At 50.2% G+C, this 20,956-nt stretch overlaps 1 protein-coding gene and 34 non-coding genes across 35 annotated transcripts in view; all 35 read left to right on the forward strand.

Moving 5' to 3' along the window:
- The window catches only part of LOC149707953 (sorting nexin-25-like), a 365,564-nt gene that overhangs the window by 90,868 nt on the left and 253,740 nt on the right, over positions 1-20,956 (forward strand). The gene's annotated exons all lie outside the window — the stretch shown is intronic.
- Positions 556-628, forward strand: TRNAA-AGC (transfer RNA alanine (anticodon AGC)). Its single transcript has one exon. It is a non-coding gene; the product is annotated as a tRNA-Ala (tRNA).
- Positions 847-919, forward strand: TRNAA-AGC (transfer RNA alanine (anticodon AGC)). Its single transcript has one exon. It is a non-coding gene; the product is annotated as a tRNA-Ala (tRNA).
- On the forward strand, positions 1,137-1,209 carry TRNAA-AGC (transfer RNA alanine (anticodon AGC)). The gene has a single exon. It is a non-coding gene; the product is annotated as a tRNA-Ala (tRNA).
- TRNAA-AGC (transfer RNA alanine (anticodon AGC)) lies at positions 2,153-2,225 on the forward strand. The gene has a single exon. It is a non-coding gene; the product is annotated as a tRNA-Ala (tRNA).
- Positions 2,444-2,516, forward strand: TRNAA-AGC (transfer RNA alanine (anticodon AGC)). Its single transcript has one exon. It is a non-coding gene; the product is annotated as a tRNA-Ala (tRNA).
- TRNAA-AGC (transfer RNA alanine (anticodon AGC)) lies at positions 3,461-3,533 on the forward strand. The gene has a single exon. It is a non-coding gene; the product is annotated as a tRNA-Ala (tRNA).
- Positions 3,606-3,678, forward strand: TRNAA-AGC (transfer RNA alanine (anticodon AGC)). Its single transcript has one exon. It is a non-coding gene; the product is annotated as a tRNA-Ala (tRNA).
- Positions 3,751-3,823, forward strand: TRNAA-AGC (transfer RNA alanine (anticodon AGC)). Its single transcript has one exon. It is a non-coding gene; the product is annotated as a tRNA-Ala (tRNA).
- TRNAA-AGC (transfer RNA alanine (anticodon AGC)) lies at positions 4,768-4,840 on the forward strand. Its single transcript has one exon. It is a non-coding gene; the product is annotated as a tRNA-Ala (tRNA).
- On the forward strand, positions 5,059-5,131 carry TRNAA-AGC (transfer RNA alanine (anticodon AGC)). The gene has a single exon. It is a non-coding gene; the product is annotated as a tRNA-Ala (tRNA).
- On the forward strand, positions 6,655-6,727 carry TRNAA-AGC (transfer RNA alanine (anticodon AGC)). The gene has a single exon. It is a non-coding gene; the product is annotated as a tRNA-Ala (tRNA).
- TRNAA-AGC (transfer RNA alanine (anticodon AGC)) lies at positions 8,832-8,904 on the forward strand. Its single transcript has one exon. It is a non-coding gene; the product is annotated as a tRNA-Ala (tRNA).
- On the forward strand, positions 10,140-10,212 carry TRNAA-AGC (transfer RNA alanine (anticodon AGC)). Its single transcript has one exon. It is a non-coding gene; the product is annotated as a tRNA-Ala (tRNA).
- On the forward strand, positions 10,576-10,648 carry TRNAA-AGC (transfer RNA alanine (anticodon AGC)). The gene has a single exon. It is a non-coding gene; the product is annotated as a tRNA-Ala (tRNA).
- TRNAA-AGC (transfer RNA alanine (anticodon AGC)) lies at positions 12,459-12,531 on the forward strand. The gene has a single exon. It is a non-coding gene; the product is annotated as a tRNA-Ala (tRNA).
- TRNAA-AGC (transfer RNA alanine (anticodon AGC)) lies at positions 14,200-14,272 on the forward strand. The gene has a single exon. It is a non-coding gene; the product is annotated as a tRNA-Ala (tRNA).
- Positions 14,781-14,853, forward strand: TRNAA-AGC (transfer RNA alanine (anticodon AGC)). The gene has a single exon. It is a non-coding gene; the product is annotated as a tRNA-Ala (tRNA).
- TRNAA-AGC (transfer RNA alanine (anticodon AGC)) lies at positions 15,215-15,287 on the forward strand. Its single transcript has one exon. It is a non-coding gene; the product is annotated as a tRNA-Ala (tRNA).
- Positions 15,941-16,013, forward strand: TRNAA-AGC (transfer RNA alanine (anticodon AGC)). The gene has a single exon. It is a non-coding gene; the product is annotated as a tRNA-Ala (tRNA).
- TRNAA-AGC (transfer RNA alanine (anticodon AGC)) lies at positions 17,391-17,463 on the forward strand. The gene has a single exon. It is a non-coding gene; the product is annotated as a tRNA-Ala (tRNA).
- On the forward strand, positions 17,827-17,899 carry TRNAA-AGC (transfer RNA alanine (anticodon AGC)). Its single transcript has one exon. It is a non-coding gene; the product is annotated as a tRNA-Ala (tRNA).
- Positions 18,261-18,333, forward strand: TRNAA-AGC (transfer RNA alanine (anticodon AGC)). The gene has a single exon. It is a non-coding gene; the product is annotated as a tRNA-Ala (tRNA).
- Positions 18,406-18,478, forward strand: TRNAA-AGC (transfer RNA alanine (anticodon AGC)). Its single transcript has one exon. It is a non-coding gene; the product is annotated as a tRNA-Ala (tRNA).
- Positions 18,842-18,914, forward strand: TRNAA-AGC (transfer RNA alanine (anticodon AGC)). The gene has a single exon. It is a non-coding gene; the product is annotated as a tRNA-Ala (tRNA).
- TRNAA-AGC (transfer RNA alanine (anticodon AGC)) lies at positions 19,276-19,348 on the forward strand. Its single transcript has one exon. It is a non-coding gene; the product is annotated as a tRNA-Ala (tRNA).
- TRNAA-AGC (transfer RNA alanine (anticodon AGC)) lies at positions 19,421-19,493 on the forward strand. The gene has a single exon. It is a non-coding gene; the product is annotated as a tRNA-Ala (tRNA).
- On the forward strand, positions 19,711-19,783 carry TRNAA-AGC (transfer RNA alanine (anticodon AGC)). The gene has a single exon. It is a non-coding gene; the product is annotated as a tRNA-Ala (tRNA).
- On the forward strand, positions 19,856-19,928 carry TRNAA-AGC (transfer RNA alanine (anticodon AGC)). Its single transcript has one exon. It is a non-coding gene; the product is annotated as a tRNA-Ala (tRNA).
- Positions 20,001-20,073, forward strand: TRNAA-AGC (transfer RNA alanine (anticodon AGC)). Its single transcript has one exon. It is a non-coding gene; the product is annotated as a tRNA-Ala (tRNA).
- On the forward strand, positions 20,146-20,218 carry TRNAA-AGC (transfer RNA alanine (anticodon AGC)). Its single transcript has one exon. It is a non-coding gene; the product is annotated as a tRNA-Ala (tRNA).
- On the forward strand, positions 20,436-20,508 carry TRNAA-AGC (transfer RNA alanine (anticodon AGC)). The gene has a single exon. It is a non-coding gene; the product is annotated as a tRNA-Ala (tRNA).
- TRNAA-AGC (transfer RNA alanine (anticodon AGC)) lies at positions 20,578-20,653 on the forward strand. The gene has a single exon. It is a non-coding gene; the product is annotated as a tRNA-Ala (tRNA).
- TRNAA-AGC (transfer RNA alanine (anticodon AGC)) lies at positions 20,726-20,798 on the forward strand. Its single transcript has one exon. It is a non-coding gene; the product is annotated as a tRNA-Ala (tRNA).
- Positions 20,868-20,943, forward strand: TRNAA-AGC (transfer RNA alanine (anticodon AGC)). The gene has a single exon. It is a non-coding gene; the product is annotated as a tRNA-Ala (tRNA).

Here is a 20,956-nt window from a genome sequence, read left to right on the forward strand (position 1 = left end):
CTTGCTTAGCATGCGAGAGGTACCGGGATCGCTGCCCGTTGCCTCCAGTCGAAATTTATCATTCGTAAAGCGGCTGAATTAAAATTTATGAGTGTCCAAACCCTTCGAAGTACAGAAGAACGGGCGTAGCTCAGATGGTAGAGCGCTCGCTTAGCATGCGAGAGGTACCGGGATCGATGCCCGGCGCCTCCAATCGAAATTTATCATTCGTAAAGCGGCTGAATTAAAATTTATGATTGTCCAAACCCTTCAAACTACAGAAAAACGGGCGTAGCTAAGATGGTAGAGCGCTCGCTTAGCATGCGAGAGGTACCGGGATCGATGCCCGGCGCCTCCAATCGAAATTTATCATTCGTAAAGCGGCTGAATTAAAATTTATGGGTGTCCAAACCCTTCAAACTACAGGGGAGGGGGAGTAGTCCAGATGATAGAGCGCTCGCTTAGCATGCGAGAGGTACCGGGATCGATGCCCGGCGCCTCCAATCGAAATTTATCATTCGTAAAGCGGCTGAATTAAAATTTATGAGTGTCCAAACCCTTCAAGCGAGAGTGGAAGTGGGCGTAGCTCAGATGGTAGAGCGCTCGCTTAGCATGCGAGAGGTACCGGGATCGATGCCCGGCGCCTCCAATCGAAATTTATCATTCGTAAAGCGGCTGAAATTAAATTTATGAGCGTCCAAACCCTTCAAACGACAGTGGAAGGGGGCGTAGCTCAGATGGTAGAGCGCTAGCTTAGCATGCGAGAGGTACCGGGATCGATGCCCGGCGCCTCCAATCGAAGTTTATCATTCGTAAAGCGGCTGAAATTAAATTTATGAGTGTACAAACCCTTCAAACTGCAGGGAAGGGGGCGTAGCTCAGATGGTAGAGCGCTCGCTTAGCATGCGAGAGGTACCGGGATCGATGCCCGGCGCCTCAAATCGAAATTTATCATTCGTAAAGCGGCTGAATTAAAATTTATGAGTGTCCAAACCCTTCAAACTACAGGGGAGGGGGCGTAGCTCAGATGGTAGTGCTCTCGCTTAGCATGCGAGAGGTACCGGGATCGATGCCCGGCGCCTCCAATCAAAATTTATCATTCGTAAAGCGGCTGAAATTAAATTTATGAGTGTCCAAACCCTTCAAACTGCAGGGAAGGGGGCGTAGCTCAGATGGTAGAGCGCTCGCTTAGCATGCGAGAGGTACCGGGATCGATGCCCGGCGCCTCCAATCGAAATTTATCATTCGTAACGCGGCTGAAATTAAATTTATGAGTGTCCAAACCCTTCAAACTGCAGGGAAGGGGGCGTAGCTCAGATGGTAGAGCGCTCGCTTAGCATGCGAGAGGTACCGGGATCGATGCCCGGCGCCTAAAATCGAGATTTATCATTCGTAAAGCGGCTGAATTAAAATTTATGAGTGTCCAAACCCTTCAAACTACAGGGGAGGGGGCGTAGCTCAGATGGTAGTGCTCTCGCTTAGCATGCGAGAGGTACCGGGATTGATTTCCGGCGCCTCCAATCAAAATTTATCATTCGTAAAGCGGCTGAAATTAAATTTATGAGTGTCCAAACCGTTCAAACTGCAGGGAAGGGGGCGTAGCTCAGATGGTAGAGCGCTCGCTTAGCATGCGAGAGGTACCGGGATCGCTGCCCGTTGCCTCCAGTCGAAATTTATCATTCGTAAAGCGGCTGAATTAAAATTTATGAGTGTCCAAACCCTTCGAACTACAGAAGAACGGGCGTAGCTCAGATGGTAGAGCGCTCGCTTAGCATGCGAGAGGTACCGGGATCGATGCCCGGCGCCTCCAATCGAAATTTATCATTCGTAAAGCGGCTGAATTAAAATTTATGAGTGTCCAAACCCTTCAAACTACAGAAAAACGGGCGTAGCTAAGATGGTAGAGCGCTCGCTTAGCATGCGAGAGGTACCGGGATCGATGCCCGGCGCCTCCAATCGAAATTTATCATTCGTAAAGCGGCTGAATTAAAATTTATGGGTGTCCAAACCCTTCAAACTACAGGGGAGGAGGAGTAGTCCAGATGATAGAGCGCTCGCTTAGCATGCGAGAGGTACCGGGATCGATGCCCGGCGCCTCCAATCGAAATTTATCATTCGTAAAGCGGCTGAATTAAAATTTATGAGTGTCCAAACCCTTCAAGCGAGAGTGGAAGTGGGCGTAGCTCAGATGGTAGAGCGCTCGCTTAGCATGCGAGAGGTACCGGGATCGATGCCCGGCGCCTCCAATCGAAATTTATCATTCGTAAAGCGGCTGAAATTAAATTTATGAGCGTCCAAACCCTTCAAACGACAGTGGAAGGGGGCGTAGCTCAGATGGTAGAGCGCTAGCTTAGCATGCGAGAGGTACCGGGATCGATGCCCGGCGCCTCCAATCGAAGTTTATCATTCGTAAAGCGGCTGAAATTAAATTTATGAGTGTACAAACCCTTCAAACTGCAGGGAAGGGGGCGTAGCTCAGATGGTAGAGCGCTCGCTTAGCATGCGAGAGGTACCGGGATCGATGCCCGGCGCCTCAAATCGAAATTTATCATTCGTAAAGCGGCTGAATTAAAATTTATGAGTGTCCAAACCCTTCAAACTACAGGGGAGGGGGCGTAGCTCAGATGGTAGTGCTCTCGCTTAGCATGCGAGAGGTACCGGGATCGATGCCCGGCGCCTCCAATCAAAATTTATCATTCGTAAAGCGGCTGAAATTAAATTTATGAGTGTCCAAACCCTTCAAACTGCAGGGAAGGGGGCGTAGCTCAGATGGTAGAGCGCTCGCTTAGCATGCGAGAGGTACCGGGATCGCTGCCCGTTGCCTCCAGTCGAAATTTATCATTCGTAAAGCGGCTGAATTAAAATTTATGAGTGTCCAAACCCTTCAAACTACAGAAGAACGGGCGTAGCTCAGATGGTAGAGCGCTCGTTTAGCATGCGAGAGGTACCGGGATCGATGCCCGGCGCCTCCAATCGAAATTTATCATTCGTAAAGCGGCTGAATTAAAATTTATGAGTGTCCAAACCCTTCAAACTACAGAAGAACGGGCGTAGCTAAGATGGTAGAGCGCTCGCTTAGCATGCGAGAGGTACCGGGATCGATGCCCGGCGCCTCCAATCGAAATTTATCATTCGTAAAGCGTCTGAATTAAAATTTATGGGTGTCCAAACCCTTCAAACTACAGGGGAGGGGGAGTAGTCCAGATGATAGAGCGCTCGCTTAGCATGCGAGAGGTACCGGGATCGATGCCCGGCGCCTCCAATCGAAATTTATCATTCGTAAAGCGGCTGAATTAAAATTTATGAGTGTCCAAACCCTTCAAGGGAGAGTGGAAGTGGGCGTAGCTCAGATGGTAGAGCGCTCGCTTAGCATGCGAGAGGTACCGGGATCGATGCTCGGCGCCTCCAATCGAAATTTATCATTCGTAAAGCGGCTGAAATTAAATTTATGAGTGTCCAAACCCTTCAAACGACAGTGGAAGGGGGCGTAGCTCAGATGGTAGAGCGCTCGCTTAGCATGCGAGAGGTCCCGGGATCGATGCCCGGCGCCTCCAATCGAAATTTATCATTCTTAAAACGGCTGAAATTAAATTTATGAGTGTCCAAACCCTTCAAACTGCAGGGAAGGGGGCGTAGCTCAGATGGTAGAGCGCTCGCTTAGCATGCGAGAGGTACCGGGATCGATGCCCGGCGCCTCCAATCGAAATTTATCATTCGTAAAGCGGCTGAAATTAAATTTATGAGTGTCCAAACCCTTCAAACTGCAGGGAAGGGGGCGTAGCTCAGATGGTAGAGCGCTCGCTTAGCATGCGAGAGGTACCGGGATCGATGCCCGGCGCCTCCAATCGAAATTTATCATTCGTAAAGCGGCTGAATTAAAATTTATGAGTGTCCAAACCCTTCACACTACAGGGGAGGGGGCGTAGCTCAGATGGTAGTGCTCTCGCTTAGCATGCGAGAGGTACCGGGATCGATGCCCGTTGCCTCCGATCGAAATTTATCATTCGTAAAGCGGCTGAATTAAAATTTATGAGTGTCCAAACCCTTCAAACTACAGGGGAGGGGGCGTAGTCCAGATGGTAGAGCGCTCGCTTAGCATGCGAGAGGTACCGGGATCGATGCCCGGCGCCTCCAATCGAAATTTATCATTCGTAAAGCGGCTGAAATTAAATTTATGAGTGTCCAAACCCTTCAAACTGCAGGGGAGGGGGTGTAGGCCAGATGGTAGAGCGCTCGCTTAGCATGCGAGAGGTACCGGGATCGATGCCCGGCGCCTCCAATCGAAATTTATCATTCGTAAAGCGGCTGAATTAAAATTTATGGGTGTCCAAACCCTTCAAACTACAGGGGAGGGGGAGTAGTCCAGATGATAGAGCGCTCGCTTAGCATGCGAGAGGTACCGGGATCGATGCCCGGCGCCTCCAATCGAAATTTATCATTCGTAAAGCGGCTGAATTAAAATTTATTAGTGTCCAAACCCTTCAAGCGAGAGTGGAAGTGGGCGTAGCTCAAATGGTAGAGCGCTCGCTTAGCATGCGAAAGGTACCGGGATCGATGCCCGGCGCCTCCAATCGAAATTTATCATTCGTAAAGCGGCTGAAATTAAATTTATGAGTGTCCAAACCCTTCAAACGACAGTGGAAGGGGGCGTAGCTCAGATGGTAGAGCGCTAGCTTAGCATGCGAGAGGTACCGAGATCGATGCCCGGCGCCTCCAATCGAAGTTTATCATTCGTAAAGCGGCTGAAATTAAATTTATGAGTGTACAAACCCTTCAAACTGCAGGGGAGGGGGCGTAGCTCAGATGGTAGAGCGCTCGCTTAGCATGCGAGAGGTCCCGGGATCGATGCCCGGCGCCTCCAATCGAAATTTATCATTCTTAAAACGGCTGAAATTAAATTTATGAGTGTCCAAACCCTTCAAACGACAGTGTAAGGGGGCGTAGCTCAGATGGTAGAGCGCTAGCTTAGCATGCGAGAGGTACCGGGATCGATGCCCGGCGCCTCCAATCGAAGTTTATCATTCGTAAAGCGGCTGAAATTAAATTTATGAGTGTACAAACCCTTCAAACTGCAGGGGAGGGGGCGTAGCTCAGATGGTAGAGCGCTCGCTTAGCATGCGAGAGGTCCCGGGATCGATGCCCGGCGCCTCCAATCGAAATTTATCATTCTTAAAACGGCTGAAATTAAATTTATGAGTGTCCAAACCCTTCAAACTGCAGGGGAGGGGGCGTAGCTCAGATGGTAGAGCGGTCGCTTAGCATGCGAGAGGTACCGGGATCGATGCCCGGCGCCTCCAATCGAAATTTATCATTCGTAACGCGGCTGAAATTAAATTTATGAGTGTCCAAACCCTTCAAACTGCAGGGAAGGGGGCGTAGCTCAGATGGTAGAGCGCTCGCTTAGCAAGCGAGAGGTACCGGGATCGATGCCCGGCGCCTAAAATCGAGATTTATCATTCGTAAAGCGGCTGAATTAAAATTTATGAGTGTCCAAACCCTTCAAACTACAGGGGAGGGGGCGTAGCTCAGATGGTAGTGCTCTCGCTTAGCATGCGAGAGGTACCGGGATCGATTTCCGGCGCCTCCAATCAAAATTTATCATTCGTAAAGCGGCTGAAATTAAATTTATGAGTGTCCAAACCGTTCAAACTGCAGGGAAGGGGGCGTAGCTCAGATGGTAGAGCGGTCGCTTAGCATGCGAGAGGTACCGGGATCGATGCCCGGCGCCTCCAATCGAAATTTATCATTCGTAACGCGGCTGAAATTAAATTTATGAGTGTCCAAACCCTTCAAACTGCAGGGAAGGGGGCGTAGCTCAGATGGTAGAGCGCTCGCTTAGCAAGCGAGAGGTACCGGGATCGATGCCCGGCGCCTAAAATCGAGATTTATCATTCGTAAAGCGGCTGAATTAAAATTTATGAGTGTCCAAACCCTTCAAACTACAGGGGAGGGGGCGTAGCTCAGATGGTAGTGCTCTCGCTTAGCATGCGAGAGGTACCGGGATCGATTTCCGGCGCCTCCAATCAAAATTTATCATTCGTAAAGCGGCTGAAATTAAATTTATGAGTGTCCAAACCGTTCAAACTGCAGGGAAGGGGGCGTAGCTCAGATGGTAGAGCGCTCGCTTAGCATGCGAGAGGTACCGGGATCGCTGCCCGTTGCCTCCAGTCGAAATGTATCATTCGTAAAGCGGCTGAATTAAAATTTATGAGTGTCCAAACCCTTCAAACTACAGAAGAACGGGCGTAGCTCAGATGGTAGAGCGCTCGCTTAGCATGCGAGAGTTACCGGGATCGATGCCCGGCGCCTCCAATCGAAATTTATCATTCGTAAAGCGGCTGAATTAAAATTTATGAGTGTCCAAACCCTTCAAACTACAGAAGAACGGGCGTAGCTAAGATGGTAGAGCGCTCGCTTAGCATGCGAGAGGTACCGGGATCGATGCCCGGCGCCTCCAATCGAAATTTATCATTCGTAAAGCGGCTGAATTAAAATTTATGGGTGTCCAAACCCTTCAAACTACAGGGGAGGGGGAGTAGTCCAGATGATAGAGCGCTCGCTTAGCATGCGAGAGGTACCGGGATCGATGCCCGGCGCCTCCAATCGAAATTTATCATTCGTAAAGCGGCTGAATTAAAATTTATGAGTGTCCAAACCCTTCAAGCGAGAGTGGAAGTGGGCGTAGCTCAGATGGTAGAGCGCTCGCTTAGCATGCGAGAGGTACCGGGATCGATGCCCGGCGCCTCCAATCGAAATTATCATTCGTAAAGCGGCTGAAATTAAATTTATGAGTGTCCAAACCCTTCAAACGACAGTGGAAGGGGGCGTAGCTCAGATGGTAGAGCGCTAGCTTAGCATGCGAGAGGTACCGGGATCGATGCCCGGCGCCTCCAATCGAAGTTTATCATTCGTAAAGCGGCTGAAATTAAATTTATGAGTGTACAAACCCTTCAAACTGCAGGGGTGGGGGCGTAGCTCAGATGGTAGAGCACTCGCTTAGCATGCGAGAGGTACCGGGATCGATGCCCGGCGCCTCGAATCGAAATTTATCATTCGTAAAGCGGCTGAATTAAAATTTATGGGTGTCCAAACCCTTCAAACTACAGGGGAGGGGGAGTAGTCCAGATGATAGAGCGCTCGCTTAGCATGCGAGAGGTACCGGGATCCATGCCCGGCGCCTCCAATCGAAATTTATCATTCGTAAAGCGGCTGAATTAAAATTTATGAGTGTCCAAACCCTTCAAGCGAGAGTGGAAGTGGGCGTAGCTCAGATGGTAGAGCGCTAGCTTAGCATGCGAGAGGTACCGGGATCGATGCCCGGCGCCTCCAATCGAAGTTTATCATTCGTAAAGCGGCTGAATTAAAATTTATGGGTGTCCAAACCCTTCAAACTACAGGGGAGGGGGAGTAGTCCAGATGATAGAGCGCTCGCTTAGCATGCGAGAGGTACCGGGATCGATGCCCGGCGCCTCCAATCGAAATTTATCATTCGTAACGCGGCTGAAATTAAATTTATGAGTGTCCAAACCCTTCAAACTGCAGGGAAGGGGGCGTAGCTCAGATGGTAGAGCGCTCGCTTAGCAAGCGAGAGGTACCGGGATCGATGCCCGGCGCCTAAAATCGAGATTTATCATTCGTAAAGCGGCTGAATTAAAATTTATGAGTGTCCAAACCCTTCAAACTACAGGGGAGGGGGCGTAGCTCAGATGGTAGTGCTCTCGCTTAGCATGCGAGAGGTACCGGGATCGATTTCCGGCGCCTCCAATCAAAATTTATCATTCGTAAAGCGGCTGAAATTAAATTTATGAGTGTCCAAACCGTTCAAACTGCAGGGAAGGGGGCGTAGCTCAGATGGTAGAGCGGTCGCTTAGCATGCGAGAGGTACCGGGATCGATGCCCGGCGCCTCCAATCGAAATTTATCATTCGTAACGCGGCTGAAATTAAATTTATGAGTGTCCAAACCCTTCAAACTGCAGGGAAGGGGGCGTAGCTCAGATGGTAGAGCGCTCGCTTAGCAAGCGAGAGGTACCGGGATCGATGCCCGGCGCCTAAAATCGAGATTTATCATTCGTAAAGCGGCTGAATTAAAATTTATGAGTGTCCAAACCCTTCAAACTACAGGGGAGGGGGCGTAGCTCAGATGGTAGTGCTCTCGCTTAGCATGCGAGAGGTACCGGGATCGATTTCCGGCGCCTCCAATCAAAATTTATCATTCGTAAAGCGGCTGAAATTAAATTTATGAGTGTCCAAACCGTTCAAACTGCAGGGAAGGGGGCGTAGCTCAGATGGTAGAGCGCTCGCTTAGCATGCGAGAGGTACCGGGATCGCTGCCCGTTGCCTCCAGTCGAAATGTATCATTCGTAAAGCGGCTGAATTAAAATTTATGAGTGTCCAAACCCTTCAAACTACAGAAGAACGGGCGTAGCTCAGATGGTAGAGCGCTCGCTTAGCATGCGAGAGTTACCGGGATCGATGCCCGGCGCCTCCAATCGAAATTTATCATTCGTAAAGCGGCTGAATTAAAATTTATGAGTGTCCAAACCCTTCAAACTACAGAAGAACGGGCGTAGCTAAGATGGTAGAGCGCTCGCTTAGCATGCGAGAGGTACCGGGATCGATGCCCGGCGCCTCCAATCGAAATTTATCATTCGTAAAGCGGCTGAATTAAAATTTATGGGTGTCCAAACCCTTCAAACTACAGGGGAGGGGGAGTAGTCCAGATGATAGAGCGCTCGCTTAGCATGCGAGAGGTACCGGGATCGATGCCCGGCGCCTCCAATCGAAATTTATCATTCGTAAAGCGGCTGAATTAAAATTTATGAGTGTCCAAACCCTTCAAGCGAGAGTGGAAGTGGGCGTAGCTCAGATGGTAGAGCGCTCGCTTAGCATGCGAGAGGTACCGGGATCGATGCCCGGCGCCTCCAATCGAAATTATCATTCGTAAAGCGGCTGAAATTAAATTTATGAGTGTCCAAACCCTTCAAACGACAGTGGAAGGGGGCGTAGCTCAGATGGTAGAGCGCTAGCTTAGCATGCGAGAGGTACCGGGATCGATGCCCGGCGCCTCCAATCGAAGTTTATCATTCGTAAAGCGGCTGAAATTAAATTTATGAGTGTACAAACCCTTCAAACTGCAGGGGTGGGGGCGTAGCTCAGATGGTAGAGCACTCGCTTAGCATGCGAGAGGTACCGGGATCGATGCCCGGCGCCTCGAATCGAAATTTATCATTCGTAAAGCGGCTGAATTAAAATTTATGGGTGTCCAAACCCTTCAAACTACAGGGGAGGGGGAGTAGTCCAGATGATAGAGCGCTCGCTTAGCATGCGAGAGGTACCGGGATCCATGCCCGGCGCCTCCAATCGAAATTTATCATTCGTAAAGCGGCTGAATTAAAATTTATGAGTGTCCAAACCCTTCAAGCGAGAGTGGAAGTGGGCGTAGCTCAGATGGTAGAGCGCTAGCTTAGCATGCGAGAGGTACCGGGATCGATGCCCGGCGCCTCCAATCGAAGTTTATCATTCGTAAAGCGGCTGAATTAAAATTTATGGGTGTCCAAACCCTTCAAACTACAGGGGAGGGGGAGTAGTCCAGATGATAGAGCGCTCGCTTAGCATGCGAGAGGTACCGGGATCGATGCCCGGCGCCTCCAATCGAAATTTATCATTCGTAAAGCGGCTGAAATTAAAATTATGAGTGTCCAAACCCTTCAAACGACAGTGGAAGGGGGCGTAGCTCAGATGGTAGAGCGCTAGCTTAGCATGCGAGAGGTACCGGGATCGATGCCCGGCGCCTCCAATCGAAGTTTATCATTCGTAAAGCGGCTGAAATTAAATTTATGAGTGTACAAACCCTTCAAACTGCAGGGGAGGGGGCGTAGCTCAGATGGTAGAGCGCTCGCTTAGCATGCGAGAGGTACCGGGATCGATGCGCGGCGCCTCCAATCGAAATTTATCATTCGTAAAGCGGCTGAAATTAAATTTATGAGTGTCCAAACCCTTCAAACTACAGGGGAGGGGGCGTAGCTCAGATGGTAGAGCGCTCGCTTAGCATGCGAGAGGTACCGGGATCGATGCGCGGCGCCTCCAATCGAAATTTATCATTCGTAAAGCGGCTGAAATTAAATTTATGAGTGTCCAAACCCTTCAAACGACAGTGGAAGGGGGCGTAGCTCAGATGGTAGAGCGCTTGCTTAGCATGCGAGAGGTACCGGGATCGATGCCCGGCGCCTCCAATCGAAATTTATCATTCGTAAAGCGGCTGAAATTAAATTTATGAGTGTCCAAACCCTTCAAACGACAGAAGAACGGGCGTAGCTCAGATGGTAGAGCGCTCGCTTAGCATGCGAGAGGTACCGGGATCGATGCGCGGCGCCTCCAATCGAAATTTATCATTCGTAAAGCGGCTGAAATTAAATTTATGAGTGTCCAAACCCTTCAAACTACAGGGGAGGGGGCGTAGCTCAGATGGTAGAGCGCTCGCTTAGCATGCGAGAGGTACCGGGATCGATGCGCGGCGCCTCTAATCGAAATTTATCATTCGTAAAGCGGCTGAAATTAAATTTATGAGTGTCCAAACCCTTCAAACGACAGTGGAAGGGGGCGTAGCTCAGATGGTAGAGCGCTTGCTTAGCATGCGAGAGGTACCGGGATCGATGCCCGGCGCCTCCAATCGAAATTTATCATTCGTAAAGCGGCTGAAATTAAATTTATGAGTGTCCAAACCCTTCAAACGACAGAAGAACGGGCGTAGCTCAGATGGTAGAGCGCTCGCTTAGCATGCGAGAGGTACCGGGATCGATGCCCGGCGCCTCCAATCGAAATTTATCATTCGTAAAGCGGCTGAATTAAAATTTATGAGTGTCCAAACCCTTCAAACTACAGGGGAGGGGGCTAGCTCAGATGGTAGAGCGCTCGCTTAGCATGCGAGAGGTACCGGGATCGATGCCCGGCGCCTCCAATCGAAATTTATCATTCGTAAAGCGACTGAAATTAAATTTATGAGTGTCCAAACCCTTCAAACTACAGGGGAGGGGGCGTAGACCAGATGGTAGAGCGCTCGCTTAGCATGCGAGAGGTACCGGGATCGATGCCCGGCGCCTCCATTCGAAATTTATCATTCGTAAAGCGGCTGAATTAAAATTTATGAGTGTCCAAACCCTTCAAACTACAGAAGAACGGGCGTAGCTAAGATGGTAGAGCGCTCGCTTAGCATGCGAGAGGTACCGGGATCGATGCCCGGCGCCTCCAATCGAAATTTATCATTCGTAAAGCGGCTGAATTAAAATTTATGAGTGTCCAAACCCTTCAAACTACAGGGGAGAGGGCTAGCTCAGATGGTAGAGCGCTCGCTTAGCATGCGAGAGGTACCGGGATCGATGCCCGGCGCCTCCAATCGAAATTTATCATTCGTAAAGCGGCTGAATTAAAATTTATGGGTGTCCAAACCCTTCAAACTACAGGGGAGGGGGAGTAGTCCAGATGATAGAGCGCTCGCTTAGCATGCGAGAGGTACCGGGATCGATGCCCGGCGCCTCCAATCGAAATTTATCATTCGTAAAGCGGCTGAATTAAAATGTATGAGTGTCCAAACCCTTCAAGCGAGAGTGGAAGTGAGCGTAGCTCAGATGGTAGAGCGCTAGCTTAGCATGCGAGAGGTACCGGGATCGATGCCCGGCGCCTCCAATCGAAGTTTATCATTCGTAAAGCGGCTGAATTAAAATTTATGGGTGTCCAAACCCTTCAAACTACAGGGGAGGGGGAGTAGTCCAGATGATAGAGCGCTCGCTTAGCATGCGAGAGGTACCGGGATCGATGCCCGGCGCCTCCAATCGAAATTTATCATTCGTAAAGCGGCTGAAATTAAATTTATGAGTGTCCAAACCCTTCAAACGACAGAAGAACGGGCGTAGCTCAGATGGTAGAGCGCTCGCTTAGCATGCGAGAGGTACCGGGATCGATGCGCGGCGCCTCCAATCGAAATTTATCATTCGTAAAGCGGCTGAAATTAAATTTATGAGTGTCCAAACCCTTCAAACTACAGGGGAGGGGGCGTAGCTCAGATGGTAGAGCGCTCGCTTAGCCTGCGAGAGGTACCGGGATCGATGCGCGGCGCCTCTAATCGAAATTTATCATTCGTAAAGCGGCTGAAATTAAATTTATGAGTGTCCAAACCCTTCAAACGACAGAAGAACGGGCGTAGCTCAGATGGTAGAGCGCTCGCTTAGCATGCGAGAGGTACCGGGATCGATGCCCGGCGCCTCCAATCGAAATTTATCATTCGTAAAGCGGCTGAATTAAAATTTATGAGTGTCCAAACCCTTCAAACTACAGGGGAGGGGGCTAGCTCAGATGGTAGAGCGCTCGCTTAGCATGCGAGAGGTACCGGGATCGATGCCCGGCGCCTCCAATCGAAATTTATCATTCGTAAAGCGACTGAAATTAAATTTATGAGTGTCCAAACCCTTCAAACTACAGGGGAGGGGGCGTAGCCCAGATGGTAGAGCGCTCGCTTAGCATGCGAGAGGTACCGGGATCGATGCCCGGCGCCTCCAATCGAAATTTATCATTCGTAAAGCGGCTGAATTAAAATTTATGAGTGTCCAAACCCTTCAAACTACAGAAGAACGGGCGTAGCTAAGATGGTAGAGCGCTCGCTTAGCATGCGAGAGGTACCGGGATCGATGCCCGGCGCCTCCAATCGAAATTTATCATTCGTAAAGCGGCTGAATTAAAATTTATGAGTGTCCAAACCCTTCAAACTACAGGGGAGGGGGCTAGCTCAGATGGTAGAGCGCTCGCTTAGCATGCGAGAGGTACCGGGATCGATGCCCGGCGCCTCCAATCGAAATTTATCATTCGTAAAGCGGCTGAATTAAAATTTATGGGTGTCCAAACCCTTCAAACTACAGGGGAGGGGGAGTAGTCCAGATGATAGAGCGCTCGCTTAGCATGCGAGAGGTACCGGGATCGATGCCCGGCGCCTCCAATCGAAATTTATCATTCGTAAAGCGGCTGAAATTAAATTTATGAGTGTCCAAACCCTTCAAACGACAGTGGAAGGGGGCGTAGCTCAGATGGTAGAGCGCTAGCTTAGCATGCGAGAGGTACCGGGATCGATGCCCGGCGCCTCCAATCGAAATTTATCATTCGTAAAGCGACTGAAATTAAATTTATGAGTGTCCAAACCCTTCAAACTACAGGGGAGGGGGCGTAGCCCAGATGGTAGAGCGCTCGCTTAGCATGCGAGAGGTACCGGGATCGATGCCCGGAGCCTCCAATCGAAATTTATCATTCGTAAAGCGGCTGAATTAAAATTTATGAGTGTCCAAACCCTTCAAACTACAGAAGAACGGGCGTAGCTAAGATGGTAGAGCGCTCGCTTAGCATGCGAGAGGTACCGGGATCGATGCCCGGCGCCTCCAATCGAAATTTATCATTCGTAAAGCGGCTGAATTAAAATTTATGAGTGTCCAAACCCTTCAAACTACAGGGGAGGGGGCTAGCTCAGATGGTAGAGCGCTCGCTTAGCATGCGAGAGGTACCGGGATCGATGCCCGGCGCCTCCAATCGAAATTTATCATTCGTAAAGCGGCTGAATTAAAATTTATGGGTGTCCAAACCCTTCAAACTACAGGGGAGGGGGAGTAGTCCAGATGATAGAGCGCTCGCTTAGCATGCGAGAGGTACCGGGATCGATGCCCGGCGCCTCCAATCGAAATTTATCATTCGTAAAGCGGCTGAAATTAAATTTATGAGTGTCCAAACCCTTCAAACGACAGTGGAAGGGGGCGTAGCTCAGATGGTAGAGCGCTAGCTTAGCATGCGAGAGGTACCGGGATCGATGCCCGGCGCCTCCAATCGAAGTTTATCATTCGTAAAGCGGCTGAAATTAAATTTATGAGTGTACAAACCCTTCAAACTGCAGGGGAGGGGGCGTAGCTCAGATGGTAGAGCGCTCGCTTAGCATGCGAGAGGTACCGGGATCGATGCGCGGCGCCTCCAATCGAAATTTATCATTCGTAAAGCGGCTGAAATTAAATTTATGAGTGTCCAAACCCTTCAAACTACAGGGGAGGGGGCGTAGCTCAGATGGTAGAGCGCTCGCTTAGCATGCGAGAGGTACCGGGATCGATGCGCGGTGCCTCCAATCGAAATTTATCATTCGTAAAGCGGCTGAAATTAAATTTATGAGTGTCCAAACCCTTCAAACGACAGTGGAAGGGGGCGTAGCTCAGATGGTAGAGCGCTTGCTTAGCATGCGAGAGGTACCGGGATCGATGCCCGGCGCCTCCAATCGAAATTTATCATTCGTAAAGCGGCTGAAATTAAATTTATGAGTGTCCAAACCCTTCAAACGACAGAAGAACGGGCGTAGCTCAGATGGTAGAGCGCTCGCTTAGCATGCGAGAGGTACCGGGATCGATGCGCGGCGCCTCCAATCGAAATTTATCATTCGTAAAGCGGCTGAAATTAAATTTATGAGTGTCCAAACCCTTCAAACTACAGGGGAGGGGGCGTAGCTCAGATGGTAGAGCGCTCGCTTAGCATGCGAGAGGTACCGGGATCGACGCGCGGCGCCTCTAATCGAAATTTATCATTCGTAAAGCGGCTGAAATTAAATTTATGAGTGTCCAAACCCTTCAAACTACAGGGGAGGGGGCGTAGCTCAGATGGTAGAGCGCTCGCTTAGCCTGCGAGAGGTACCGGGATCGATGCGCGGCGCCTCTAATCGAAATTTATCATTCGTAAAGCGGCTGAAATTAAATTTATGAGTGTCCAAACCCTTCAAACGACAGTGGAAGGGGGCGTAGCTCAGATGGTAGAGCGCTTGCTTAGCATGCGAGAGGTACCGGGATCGATGCCCGGCGCCTCCAATCGAAATTTATCATTCGTAAAGCGGCTGAAATTAAATTTATGAGTGTCCAAACCCTTCAAACGACAGAAGAACGGGCGTAGCTCAGATGGTAGAGCGCTCGCTTAGCATGCGAGAGGTACCGGGATCGATGCCCGGCGCCTCCAATCGAAATTTATCATTCGTAAAGCGGCTGAATTAAAATTTATGAGTGTCCAAACCCTTCAAACTACAGGGGAGGGGGCTAGCTCAGATGGTAGAGCGCTCGCTTAGCATGCGAGAGGTACCGGGATCGATGCCCGGCGCCTCCAATCGAAATTTATCATTCGTAAAGCGACTGAAATTAAATTTATGAGTGTCCAAACCCTTCAAACTACAGGGGAGGGGGCGTAGCCCAGATGGTAGAGCGCTCGCTTAGCATGCGAGAGGTACCGGGATCGATGCCCGGCGCCTCCAATCGAAATTTATCATTCGTAAAGCGGCTGAATTAAAATTTATGAGTGTCCAAACCCTTCAAACTACAGAAGAACGGGCGTAGCTAAGATGGTAGAGCGCTCGCTTAGCATGCGAGAGGTACCGGGATCGATGCCCGGCGCCTCCAATCGAAATTTATCATTCGTAAAGCGGCTGAATTAAAATTTATGAGTGTCCAAACCCTTCAAACTACAGGGGAGGGGGCTAGCTCAGATGGTAGAGCGCTCGCTTAGCATGCGAGAGGTACCGGGATCGATGCCCGGCGCCTCCAATCGAAATTTATCATTCGTAAAGCGGCTGAATTAAAATTTATGGGTGTCCAAACCCTTCAAACTACAGGGGAGGGGGAGTAGTCCAGATGATAGAGCGCTCGCTTAGCATGCGAGAGGTACCGGGATCGATGCCCGGCGCCTCCAATCGAAATTTATCATTCGTAAAGCGGCTGAAATTAAATTTATGAGTGTCCAAACCCTTCAAACGACAGTGGAAGGGGGCGTAGCTCAGATGGTAGAGCGCTAGCTTAGCATGCGAGAGGTACCGGGATCGATGCGCGGCGCCTCTAATCGAAATTTATCATTCGTAAAGCGGCTGAAATTAAATTTATGAGTGTCCAAACCCTTCAAACGACAGTGGAAGGGGGCGTAGCTCAGATGGTAGAGCGCTTGCTTAGCATGCGAGAGGTACCGGGATCGATGCCCGGCGCCTCCAATCGAAATTTATCATTCGTAAAGCGGCTGAAATTAAATTTATGAGTGTCCAAACCCTTCAAACGACAGAAGAACGGGCGTAGCTCAGATGGTAGAGCGCTCGCTTAGCATGCGAGAGGTACCGGGATCGATGCCCGGCGCCTCCAATCGAAATTTATCATTCGTAAAGCGGCTGAATTAAAATTTATGAGTGTCCAAACCCTTCAAACTACAGGGGAGGGGGCTAGCTCAGATGGTAGAGCGCTCGCTTAGCATGCGAGAGGTACCGGGATCGATGCCCGGCGCCTCCAATCGAAATTTATCATTCGTAAAGCGACTGAAATTAAATTTATGAGTGTCCAAACCCTTCAAACTACAGGGGAGGGGGCGTAGCCCAGATGGTAGAGCGCTCGCTTAGCATGCGAGAGGTACCGGGATCGATGCCCGGAGCCTCCAATCGAAATTTATCATTCGTAAAGCGGCTGAATTAAAATTTATGAGTGTCCAAACCCTTCAAACTACAGAAGAACGGGCGTAGCTAAGATGGTAGAGCGCTCGCTTAGCATGCGAGAGGTACCGGGATCGATGCCCGGCGCCTCCAATCGAAATTTATCATTCGTAAAGCGGCTGAATTAAAATTTATGAGTGTCCAAACCCTTCAAACTACAGGGGAGGGGGCTAGCTCAGATGGTAGAGCGCTCGCTTAGCATGCGAGAGGTACCGGGATCGATGCCCGGCGCCTCCAATCGAAATTTATCATTCGTAAAGCGGCTGAATTAAAATTTATGGGTGTCCAAACCCTTCAAACTACAGGGGAGGGGGAGTAGTCCAGATGATAGAGCGCTCGCTTAGCATGCGAGAGGTACCGGGATCGATGCCCGGCGCCTCCAATCGAAATTTATCATTCGTAAAGCGGCTGAAATTAAATTTATGAGTGTCCAAACCCTTCAAACGACAGTGGAAGGGGGCGTAGCTCAGATGGTAGAGCGCTAGCTTAGCATGCGAGAGGTACCGGGATCGATGCCCGGCGCCTCCAATCGAAGTTTATCATTCGTAAAGCGGCTGAAATTAAATTTATGAGTGTACAAACCCTTCAAACTGCAGGGGAGGGGGCGTAGCTCAGATGGTAGAGCGCTCGCTTAGCATGCGAGAGGTACCGGGATCGATGCGCGGCGCCTCCAATCGAAATTTATCATTCGTAAAGCGGCTGAAATTAAATTTATGAGTGTCCAAACCCTTCAAACTACAGGGGAGGGGGCGTAGCTCAGATGGTAGAGCGCTCGCTTAGCATGCGAGAGGTACCGGGATCGATGCGCGGTGCCTCCAATCGAAATTTATCATTCGTAAAGCGGCTGAAATTAAATTTATGAGTGTCCAAACCCTTCAAACGACAGTGGAAGGGGGCGTAGCTCAGATGGTAGAGCGCTTGCTTAGCATGCGAGAGGTACCGGGATCGATGCCCGGCGCCTCCAATCGAAATTTATCATTCGTAAAGCGGCTGAAATTAAATTTATGAGTGTCCAAACCCTTCAAACGACAGAAGAACGGGCGTAGCTCAGATGGTAGAGCGCTCGCTTAGCATGCGAGAGGTACCGGGATCGATGCGCGGCGCCTCCAATCGAAATTTATCATTCGTAAAGCGGCTGAAATTAAATTTATGAGTGTCCAAACCCTTCAAACTACAGGGGAGGGGGCGTAGCTCAGATGGTAGAGCGCTCGCTTAGCATGCGAGAGGTACCGGGATCGACGCGCGGCGCCTCTAATCGAAATTTATCATTCGTAAAGCGGCTGAAATTAAATTTATGAGTGTCCAAACCCTTCAAACGACAGTGGAAGGGGGCGTAGCTCAGATGGTAGAGCGCTTGCTTAGCATGCGAGAGGTACCGGGATCGATGCCCGGCGCCTCCAATCGAAATTTATCATTCGTAAAGCGGCTGAAATTAAATTTATGAGTGTCCAAACCCTTCAAACGACAGAAGAACGGGCGTAGCTCAGATGGTAGAGCGCTCGCTTAGCATGCAAGAGGTACCGGGATCGATGCCCGGCGCCTCCAATCGAAATTTATCATTCGTAAAGCGGCTGAATTAAAATTTATGAGTGTCCAAACCCTTCAAACTACAGGGGAGGGGGCTAGCTCAGATGGTAGAGCGCTCGCTTAGCATGCGAGAGGTACCGGGATCGATGCCCGGCGCCTCCAATCGAAATTTATCATTCGTAAAGCGACTGAAATTAAATTTATGAGTGTCCAAACCCTTCAAACTACAGGGGAGGGGGCGTAGCCCAGATGGTAGAGCGCTCGCTTAGCATGCGAGAGGTACCGGGATCGATGCCCGGCGCCTCCAATCGAAATTTATCATTCGTAAAGCGGCTGAAATTAAATTTATGAGTGTCCAAACCCTTCAAACTGCAGGGGTGGGGGCGTAGCTCAGATGGTAGAGCGCTCGCTTAGCATGCGAGAGGTACCGGGATCGATGCCCGGCGCCTCCAATCGAAATTTATCATTCGTAAAGCGGCTGAAATTAAATTTATGAGTGTCCAAACCCTTCAAACGACAGAAGAACGGGCGTAGCTCAGATGGTAGAGCGCTCGCTTAGCATGCGAGAGGTACCGGGATCGATGCGCGGCGCCTCCAATCGAAATTTATCATTCGTAAAGCGGCTGAAATTAAATTTATGAGTGTCCAAACCCTTCAAACTACAGGGGAGGGGGCGTAGCTCAGATGGTAGAGCGCTCGCTTAGCATGCGAGAGGTACCGGGATCGATGCGCGGCGCCTCCAATCGAAATTTATCATTCGTAAAGCGGCTGAAATTAAATTTATGAGTGTCCAAACCCTTCAAACGACAGTGGAAGGGGGCGTAGCTCAGATGGTAGAGCGCTTGCTCAGCATGCGAGAGGTACCGGGATCGATGCCCGGCGCCTCCAATCGAAATTTATCATTCGTAAAGCGGCTGAAATTAAATTTATGAGTGTCCAAACCCTTCAAACGACAGAAGAACGGGCGTAGCTCAGATGGTAGAGCGCTCGCTTAGCATGCGAGAGGTACCGGGATCGATGCCCGGCGCCTCCAATCGAAATTTATCATTCGTAAAGCGGCTGAATTAAAATTTATGAGTGTCCAAACCCTTCAAACTACAGGGGAGGGGGCTAGCTCAGATGGTAGAGCGCTCGCTTAGCATGCGAGAGGTACCGGGATCGATGCCCGGCGCCTCCAATCGAAATTTATCATTCGTAAAGCGACTGAAATTAAATTTATGAGTGTCCAAACCCTTCAAACTACAGGGGAGGGGGCGTAGCCCAGATGGTAGAGCGCTCGCTTAGCATGCGAGAGGTACCGGGATCGATGCCCGGCGCCTCCAATCGAAATTTATCATTCGTAAAGCGGCTGAAATTAAATTTATGAGTGTCCAAACCCTTCAAACTGCAGGGGTGGGGGCGTAGCTCAGATGGTAGAGCGCTCGCTTAGCATGCGAGAGGTACCGGGATCGATGCCCGGCGCCTCCAATCGAAATTTATCATTCGTAAAGCGTCTGAAATTAAATTTATGAGTGTCCAAACCCTTCAAACTACAGAAGAACGGGCGTAGCTCAGATGGTAGAGCGCTCGCTTAGCATGCGAGAGGTACCGGGATCGATGCCCGGCGCCTCCAATCGAAATTTATCATTCGTAAAGCGGCTGAAATTAAATTTATGACATCCAAACCCTTCAAACGACAGTGGAAGGGGGCGTAGCTCAGATGGTAGAGCGCTCGCTTAGCATGCGAGAGGTACCGGGATCGATGCCCGGCGCCTCCAATCGAAATTTATCATTCGTAAAGCGGCTGAATTAAAATTTATGAGTGTCCAAACCCTTCAAACTACAGGGGAGGGGGCGTAGCTCAGATGGTAGAGCGCTCGCTTAGCATGCGAGAGGTACCGGGATCTATGCCCGGCGCCTCCAATCGAAATTTATCATTCGTAAAGCGACTGAAATTAAATTTATGAGTGTCCAAACCCTTCAAACTACAGGGGAGGGGGCGTAGCCCAGATGGTAGAGCGCTCGCTTAGCATGCGAGAGGTACCGGGATCGATGCCCGGCGCCTCCAATCGAAATTTATCATTCGTAAAGCGGCTGAAATTAAATTTATGAGTGTCCAAACCCTTCAAACTGCAGGGGTGGGGGCGTAGCTCAGATGGTAGAGCGCTCGCTTAGCATGCGAGAGGTACCGGGATCGATGCCCGGCGCCTCCAATCGAAATTTATCATTCGTAAAGCGTCTGAAATTAAATTTATGAGTGTCCAAACCCTTCAAACTACAGAAGAACGGGCGTAGCTCAGAAGGTAGAGCGCTCGCTTAGCATGCGAGAGGTACCGGGATCGATGCCCGGCGCCTCCAATCGAAATTTATCATTCGTAAAGCGGCTGAAATTAAATTTATGACATCCAAACCCTTCAAACGACAGTGGAAGGGGGCGTAGCTCAGATGGTAGAGCGCTCGCTTAGCATGCGAGAGGTACCGGGATCGATGCCCGGCGCCTCCAATCGAAATTTATCATTCGTAAAGCGGCTGAATTAAAATTTATGAGTGTCCAAACCCTTCAAACTACAGGGGAGTTGGCGTAGCTCAGATGGTAGAGCGCTCGCTTAGCATGCGAGAGGTACCGGGATCGATGCCCGGCGCCTCCAATCGAAATTTATCATTCGTAAAGCGGCTGAAATTAAATTTATGACATCCAAACCCTTCAAACGACAGTGGAAGGGGGCGTAGCTCAGATGGTAGAGCGCTCGCTTAGCATGCGAGAGGTACCGGGATCGATGCCCGGCGCCTCCAATCGAAATTTATCATTCGTAAAGCGGCTGAATTAAAATTTATGAGTGTCCAAACCCTTCAAACTACAGGGGAGTTGGCGTAGCTCAGATGGTAGAGCGCTCGCTTAGCATGCGAGAGGTACCGGGATCGATGCCCGGCGCCTCCAATCGAAATTTATC

Source organism: Phalangium opilio, unplaced genomic scaffold, assembly GCF_054372755.1.
Source record: "Phalangium opilio isolate 3A_F unplaced genomic scaffold, DU_Popi_V2 ptg000013l_1, whole genome shotgun sequence".
Classification (NCBI taxonomy): Eukaryota; Metazoa; Arthropoda; class Arachnida; order Opiliones; family Phalangiidae; genus Phalangium; species Phalangium opilio.